Here is a 9,677-nt window from a genome sequence, read left to right as displayed (position 1 = left end):
AGGGGCTCTTGTCATAACAAAATCATTGAGATAAGTTAAATCCCCTAGTATATCAAGATTTTGTTATATCAGGGTTTGAAATAAAATTCTTTGTTATACAGGTGAACCTTGTTATGATGAATAAAGATGCAACATTTTATTAGTATGAAAGAATCTTACCTTTGAAATTGTAGTTTTGTTTTCTTACTTTGTCTGTTTTAATGAGATTTGGTTATTATGACAAAATTCTTGTATTTCCAACTTTCTCATTTTAACTGGGTTTGCCTGCGATTGGAGTCTACGACTGTGTTTTCTGTATCGATTGCCCTCTATATTTACTGAAAGCAGAATATAGGAAGAAGAGGGAAAAGTTTGGTTGTCAGAAAGATTCATATGAAGTAATAGTTTTGTGTAAAAAAAAAAAGCGATATCCCTCATGGACTGAACATGACGTACTATTAAATGTAATTCCATTCGTACCAGGACTACATGTGTACAAAGTTGTAATTTTTGTCTTTGTAGTTTTTCAGCAGCCCGACATGTACTCATTGCTATAGGAAACAATATTGTGATATGCATCAAATTGATTTCTAACCCAAGCTCTCACATGAAAAATTGCCTTAGATTGGCAGGGGCTGCAGAACTTGGGGGGGGGGGGGGGGGGGGGGGGGGACGACTGCAGGTCCTCTACTTTTTTGTGGCTCTTAGAAGAAAAAAAAAAAAGAGATAGAGAGAAAAAACATGGGGAGGGGATCACAACACCCATGAATTTCCGAAGGCTCCGCCCTTAGATTCTTCCTGTCTAAGTGGGGGATAATACTACCATTAACCTTGACATTCCCCTGTCCCCGCAGTTCTCCCCCCCCCCCCCCATCAAATTCAGTGTTTGTTTCAATCTCTACATTGCTTTTGCATTCAAACTTCAAATTCCTCCATTGCTGCTCTCAAGAGGGCACCTGATTGCAAAGCTCACTGAATCTGGGTAGTCTGTCCCACTTATGCAGCACTTTTGCAGCATACACACTTCCATCAAGGCAGCCAGATTTTAGCAGTCAGCAGTAGTGATTCCAATGCCAGTTTACACATGTTATGTCATTTACCACAATTACAATAGTCAAAATAATGTGTACAGTGCACTCCCGTTATAACGAAATGCTCGGGACCGGCAGTTTTCTTTCGCTATAACGAAATTTCGTTATAACCGAACAAATACAGTATATAACGAAAACAGGGAAACACCGTATATATATCATATTCTGTTTGCTGAATACTCATTATACACTGGAAAGCTATGTGAAATGTGATGGAATTATTTAACGCAAGTTCCCCTCAGAAACTGTGCGTGACACAAGGAGCGAACACACAGTGATGTGAAGCGTTCGCCCATGCAGAGACACTATAAATGCTTGTTCCGCTACGTATTTTCGAAAGCAATTCGCATTTCGTTATAACGGAGCACATTTCTTTTGTTTTTCTTTGTCTGTGGTGCTCGGAAAAGACTTTGTTATAATGAAAATTTTGCTATAACTGTGTTCGTTATAAGCGAATTTTGTAACATAGACTCTAATGGTGATAATTTTGGGACCAGAAGATTTACTTCGTTGTAACGAAATTTCGTTATAACCGTGTTAGTTGTAACGGGAGTGCACTGTAACAATTTAAAAAAAAATAAGTTTAACATGTTACTAGAACTAAAATTTTGAACAGTACTTCAGTATTAGATACCTGGTAATTTTAATCTACAATCTTGTCCAATGATCACTTATTTCACATCTTCCTGGGGGGTGTTTCATAAAGCCGTTCGTAAAGTTACGAACGACTTATGAACGACTGGTGATCAGTTCTTGTGCTGAATTATGGAAATTCTGATGAGATAGCACATCAGGGCCCCATTTCATAAAAAGTTGATATGATAGCAACTCTTGCTGGAATGACAATTGTCATGGTACACGTAATGACAAGAATCAAGGTTCTTGATTGGCTGTTGCTATGGGAAGTTGTCATTCTAGCAAGAGCTGCTATCATATCAACTTTTATGAAATGGGGCCCAGAACTGATCACCAGTCGTTCGTAAGGCCTTTGTAATTTTACAAAAAGCTTTATGAAACAGGGCCCTGGACCGGTAATGCATACATACATGTAGTGTGGTGCAGCTGTCTGTGTGTGACACTGAGATCACTGGTGTAGTGTGTGTGTGACGAGTGCTGATGTTTTGATGCTACACTGCTGAGCTCATTGTTGCAACAAATTTTTCTTCCCTTAAAGGGATGGTACAGTATTGGTGGAGATGAGAATTGGGCTTTTAACTTTTTGCGAGATACCAAGAAAACACTTACGATATAGTACACAGCATACTATTTTAACCCTAAAAAGACTGGGGGGGGGGGCCTAAAAGGCCCCCCCTCGACATTTCGCATGATTACTCAGCAACACGCAATGCTCTCGCCGCGATGCTCTATGACTTTTTTCTTTCGAGTTTCCCGCACATTTTGACACCAAATTTGTGATGCCCGGGGGTACGGTTCCGAAGTTACATAACTTTTTGTACATGCACGCGAGACCGAAAATGGCTCAAAAATGTGATTTTGTGTACAAAGTCAATACAAATTGAGTTTTATCACATGGTTCATATAAATATGCTTATTTTTACTCTCAATGGCTAAAATCAATTTGTTTTAGTAGTATTATGCTTCAAAAAGGGTCTGCCACACATTTTGCTGAAAAAAACAACAAAAACAAAAGGTCGAAAAAACAAAGAAATACATAAGAAATTCATAAAACAATAAAATGAATAAGAAATTAATTTTGATACCGAATTTTTTTTCAAGTACATTTGCTAAGAATGCTACAAAGAATATCTAGACCAAAAATGAGCACTTTTGGAGCTTTATTTACTGATTTAGATAAAAAAGTCTGATTTCTCGCATAAATTAGCATAATTAATCAAAATAAAATTAAAGAAGACTATTTTGGAAAATTTAGATATACGAACTTGTAGATTACATCGCACACTACCATTGTGCAAATTTCCGCGGCGATCGCGCGATCCACGGCCGAGATCTTAATCTTTCGAGCTTCCAAAATAGCCCAGTCTTTTTAGGGTTGAGAGGAATTCAAAGTTTATTTGATGAAAATCGGGTTTGGAATGACGGAAACATCCAAAAACAAAGTAAAACAAAGCGATCGTAATTAAAGTGTGGGTCCCACACTTTATTAGAATCGCTCTTTTTTGGATATCTCAGCCATTTCAAAACCAATTTTCATCAAATAAACGTTGAATTCCTCATGGAATTACAGGCTCTTTCATATTTCATAAGAGGTTTCTCATTATCTCACCAAAAAATGTTAGAAACCTGAAATTAGGTCTCAACCAGAACTGTACGATCCCTTTAAGCACTACAAACTATGTTCACCTAAATTTTTGTCTCATAACCCAAGGGTACTGCACTGAAGAAAAAATAAATCAACAAAATGGTGAATTTCTATTTTGGTACCCCAAGATAAAAAAGTCTGCACCATTTATCTCTAAAGTCACTCACAGGTTTCTTTCAGTCTCGGCCTCTGTAAGAATCTGTGTCTGTCTATTCGTTGTCAACCAGCCCTCAGACACTCTTCATCGTACAGTATTCAAGAGCTGCCAAGTCTCCCTGATTCTGCAGGAGTCTCCCTGAAACTGTCAAAATCTGTGCATGTCTGAATAAGAGAATATTAAAATCTCCCTGACTTGGGAATTATTTCGCCCATTGGAATGCATGTAACACACAGATATCTCCCTGATTGCTGTGTGGAATCTCCCTGATTTGGATGTGGGAATGTTGGCAGACCCGAGTATACTGTACAAATGGATATTTTTGCTTGAGTAATTTGTTTGCGCATAGCCAGGTAATCGTGAATTTCGTGTGTTTTTTATTCTGCGGAATCAAGGCATTAACTATTGGAACGCATGGCAAGCTGAAACATTTGCATGCTTTTATTTCCGTGCTAGTTTCTGGTTGCGCAAAATTTTCCACCCCGCAAAAATTTCCACTTTTACAGCATGTACCTATTTGGCAACATACACAATGGACACCACACATTCTGTTTTGATTATGTTATTTATTAGATAGTTAAGTCTTTACACAAGAATTCAAATAAAGGAAAGAAGGAGAGAGAGAAAAGACTAACCCTACTCCTCTGCGACTTCTCCACATAGACCAATTTTGCCAGCAAGTCTCCTAACCATGTCTTGCCGTGTACAAACACAAAGGTATTCTGCATTATAATATTCACCTATCTCCCTCTCTCCTCCCTTTCTCTCTCTCTCTATCTCCTTATTCCTCTCACATCTTGTTACCAACAAAATATTCTTTTCTTACTATCTCTTCTTCGTTATCAATGACACAATACGAGCGTATGTGCATTTGGGTCTGTACAATGTGTTGTTATCAAAAACAAGAAGGCAAAAAAAAAAAAAAAAAATGAAAGAGGGCATTCATACACTTTCTTTCTGTCCAAAAGCTCTGCTGGTGAAATTGAACATTAATAAGAATTCAGCAAGTTTCTTGTTTTTTTTTTTGTCATCTTTCACAGAGCTTAAATGAAACAAGATATTTGCTCCAATAGTATCCTCTTCTATACATATCTATCTGCACAACAAATCGTGACAGAAAGTTTTTACTTTTTTTCCTCTCTCTCTGTTGATGTGTGCTTGGGTGATGTCACAATGGGACACTTGATGCTCCAAAGATTCAAGTGCAGTACAACAGAATGCTTCCATGGTTCTAGTGCCACAACATTAGCTACAGCTAGTCTTTCATCTACTACACAGCTACTGTTTTTGTCTATGTCATCTGGTGGAACTTTTTTTTTTCTCCTACGCACAATCTCTTTCAGGAATACTGCTCTCCACATATTCTATATCAATACAATAGGTAAAAACTACAAGTGCCTTGACTACTATTCGAAAACATGTACAGTAGCAAATCTAAATACAGAATATCTGTACTTGGATAGAGGTAATCCAGACATCTCATCTTTTTTTTTAATACCCAAGCAATATTTACAAATGAGATTGACTATTGGCATTGAACAAGGAAACTGAACATTTTTGGTTTTCATGAGAAACGAGATATAAATTGGTTGTTGCATTTTATATCCATCTCCTAGACTACAGATGACAGGCATACAGTTACCAAGCAATTTTCATCAAAACACATTGATATTCCAACACAGAATCATACACACCATACCACTGGAGTTGAGTTTCTGCTACGGATGTCACATACATACATTTTTCCAACATCACTGGACATGCTTTATCTTCATGCAGGTGGGAATACACTGAAACAATATTAGGTACAGCAGAAATAGGCATGACAAAAATGAAGAAAGAAAGGCTAGTCTTCAATGCCTTATAGCAAAACTCAATCTCGCAATAAGACCAATCCCTGAAGGTAAACACTTGGATCGAAAAACTTCCATACGTGCATACAGTGTATGTAATGGTGGTGGTGGGTGCAATATTACAAGCATCAACCCCTTCCCATTCTTTCAAAGCCACAATACTATGACTTCATTTGCAGCTGTACTCGCATTGAACAGCCAAACAGTCCAAAATCTCAGAACACTGCACATCACATTTTCACACACAGAAAAGTAGTATGTTGCATACAACTCTGCAGACCATGGTTTCTGTGTGGGGGGATACTGCACACCAATTCCACAGCTCATGCAAAGGGCTGCATGTCTCTGCATAAAGTCTTAATTGCATGTGTGGCTCAGTTGGGTACCGTACATCTTCATCAAGAAGTAAACTTGTAGTAATCTACATTACATAAAATCAACATCTCTGAAATAATCTGGCATATCTCTCTGTGTGCACCCTATTTCAATAAGAACTCTGAGCACAATCAAAGAGCCATTTACATTCTTCAAGATTTGGGTGACACAGACCTTATGTCACTTCTTCATACTTTCTGTGAAGGTGTGTTAAATCTGTAACCCACAATGTGCAAGATTCCTTCCAACCGATGCCTCGTTTATTTCAAAGCGAGAGAGAAATGGCTCCGTCATTTACCATCTTTAACTTATTTCAACACAACGTCCATGGTATATAAAGATCATGGTCCTTGGGGTTACTGTGCCACTGTTCGATAGCCAGGAGGGATACCCAGTACACAACCACAGGGATGGTGGAGGTGATCTTTCTGCCTGCTAAATGATCCACCACAGTACCACAGGCAAGAGAACAACTTTGTGAAGATAGCACATCGTCGCTGGGGCGATAAGACCTCGTATAGAAATGTCAAATGTTCAGGAGAGCCAAAAAAAATGGCGGCCAAAGCACTGTGGCAAATGGGATAGCCTTTCCTTTGACATGCCGTGGTGGCTTCATTTTTGGAGTAAGACAGTTGGGATTTGGACAGGACATCACTTAACCCATTATTTGACCATTAATCCAAAAAACTCATTTTCAACCCAATTGCAGATACAAGGTCTTATCACCCCAGCGACGACATGCTGGTTTACGAGCACATGGCACTCTAGGTATAAACACTATAATACACAGATGTGGCTTATCCCAGCACATCATACATGTATCACCTTTGGGGGGGGGGGGGGGCCCTTGGCACGCTGGAGAGTGTTCACATATGGAATTATACCTGAAGCAATGATGGAAAGCTAGCCAGACATAATACAGTAACATGAAATTTTGTTCCTCCTCTTGATGTACCGATTCCACATGTAAGACTGATGCCGGACAGACATTGAATACTGTACATAAGCCTGTTATTTTCGCATACAGATATTTTTGTGAATGAGGTCACAGACATTTTTGCAAGATGTTTTCACGATTCGACACTGAGGCTATCATATGTGCACTAATGCCAGTCTGTTCACTCTGCTAGCGCATCTGGAGGCAATATTTTCGCATGTTGTTGAATTTGCGAAAATTAAACCCTCTTGAAAATAACAGTTTTTACAGTACAATAAAAAAAAAACAATTAGAAAAATACAAACAAACAAAACACTGAATGTCCCTGGATGGAATTATCTCAACATTCACAGGCAGATCGACTTGTAAAATGCAAGTACATGTATATTGACCCTCTGCATTGAAAGCACAGTCTACAGGTCTTTATCAATTCCACACAAATGCATTTTCAATCACATGGTGGTTCAATGCAACTCGACAGTCCACACAAATAGCATTCCTTCCTCCGGCTTGAAAAGCCTTGCCAATCTTGAATCTGCCTTTGGGTTTCTATTCCTTTCCATTAAAAAAAAAAGTAAATGAAGACAAGTTAAGCCCACCACATACCACACAACCTGAGGTAGTACGACCATCCAACCATGAGACCAAGTCATATGACCTGGCAATGCACACTATACGATCTGACCTTAGGACCTGCAACCTGCCTCTCACACGCTTTAGCACACAGCGCGTGCGCAGCTAGCTATAGCTAGCTACGGACGCATGAACACTTGAAAAAATTCAACATGCCAAAACCTTCTGATCAGGTCATGCTACCTAGTCCTCCGACCCGACGCTTGGGTGTTTGGCGACATCAAACCGACAGTTGGAAGGTTGTATGACCTCAGGCCGTATAGTATGCGGCAGGCTTTACATACCCTGACAAATACAAGCACAGATTAAGCACAAACAAATGCTTCTCGGTCTCGCACGCCATCTATGAAATCTTCCATCCGTTTCTGTTATATGCAGCAATTCATAAGCATAATATAATTCTTTCTACTAGAATATTGCTGTAGGTTATGGCCACAAATCTATGCATAAAATAATCACAGCTGTACATATCAACAGAAAATATAACATGGGGAACAGGCCAGCTTATGCATTTGATAGAATAAATACTGTAGATCTAGTGCCTCTTCTTCCGAGACTTGCATTTAAATCTTCATGCTTCTACATCACAGAAAACTCAACAGCAGTCTCCCTCTTGGCTTATAACATGAAGAGTACTAATAACTGCACAGCTCTGGACCGATGCCTGTTATTACCTCCGCCAAGGGAGGAGGTTTTGTTTTCGTTACCGTTGGTTTGTGTGTTTGTTCGTTAGTTAGTTAGTTAGTTTGTCCGTGTGCAAAATAACTCAAAAAGAAGTTAACGGATTGGGATGAAACTTGCAGGAAAGGTTGAGAATGACACAAGTAACAAATGATTAAATTTTGGTAGTGATCCAAGAATTTTGGGGGAATTTATGAAGGATTTTTGATATTTTGGCAGGTAGGGTCAATGAACTTACGAGTTCAGGCTGCCCGTATTAGAGGTTTGCATGCGCGCACTAAAGTGCGTGCTCTAGTTTCTGCTAGGGCAAAGCGCTCCGTGCAGCTGGGGGTTTATGACGTAACAAATGCTTCTATATTGGGAAATCGGGCGACTTTCAGCACACAATGCTATCAAGTACGTATGGGTGGAAATCACTGATATCTCTATGGAAGAACAAGATCAGTGGTGGGAATGAGCTGCATGCTTGGTGGAGGTCTGTGCTCTCAGAGTGCTTTTCTAGTTGGGTTTTGTATCTAATACAAATTTTTCCGCAAAAGATACTCCTGGGGTATCACATTCTTGTACATAGTGCAAGACAGAAAGGGTCACACAGAAGAAAAATCAGTTTTTTTATCATTTCATACGCTACCAAAATGAGAGAAGTACTTTGTCAGATACTACAGCCACGTGACCCGGGTGACTATATTGGGAGCATCCTCCAGGAAAGTTAAATGACATGCCAACATTCAACTGGTCAGAGTACCAAAGTGTGATGTCACATCCATTCATTGCCATGGAAACTGGTTCCAAACAACCCAACGTAGCCCAAACTTGAGAGAACTTAACATAGCCCAAATTTGTGAGAACGGGACAGTTGCCAAACATACTCATACCCAGTTCCAATTTACTACTCGAAACCTTGTATAAGGACATCTTGTTTGGAATGAGCACTCTGCTAAAACAAAAGACTGTGACATCATCACTTTGGAATTTTTAGTCTGTTCCTAATTGCCTACATTTGAATAAGATTCGCATTTAACATACATGTAGGTGTCCATGAAATTTCCTTTTTTTAATTTCCTCTACTGAAGTACCTGTACATCCTTTAGATTTGTGTAATATTTGTAACGTTTGTGTAATCATGGACATTATACACAATATGCACCACAAAAGAGAACACAGAGAAAATCTGTTGTAAATCATAATGGCAACATTTATGACAGCTAGCCCTGTAATAACATACCCATACTTCACATCTTTTGACACCTGTGGGCGCTTTTGCAACGATCGCATGCTCCCAACAAACCAAGCAGCACAAAAACCTCTCAGTACAAACTCTCACTCCTCCTACTGAACACTGATATCAACACTACTAAAAAAAAGGGGGGGGGGGAACAATGGAAACATTATTTACAGTCTTAACATATGCTACAAAAGGATTCTTAACAGATGGGGAAACTAATCTGTGAAACTATCTGAACACACTGCTGAGGTTAACACCCTCAATCATCAACATCAGAAAATTTGTGAAAACACAACTGTGAGCAGAACTCAACAAGAACAACTACCATTTTTGCAAAGGTGGTCTAACACTGGCCAAAAGATATAAATGATTCCAAAAAAGAAAGAAAAAATATATTCATATATTTTGTACGTGTGATTTGAAGATTAGAGTAAGAAAAGCAGAGACATAGTATATTACAATTAT

This window comes from Diadema antillarum, unplaced genomic scaffold (genome assembly GCF_040938485.1).
Source record: "Diadema antillarum isolate AM-2024a unplaced genomic scaffold, OU_Dant_1.0 seq00000689_RagTag, whole genome shotgun sequence".
In the NCBI taxonomy this organism is placed as follows: domain Eukaryota; kingdom Metazoa; phylum Echinodermata; class Echinoidea; order Diadematoida; family Diadematidae; genus Diadema; species Diadema antillarum.
The sequence above is the reverse complement of the archived record's forward strand: the minus strand, read 5'-3'. Positions refer to the sequence as shown.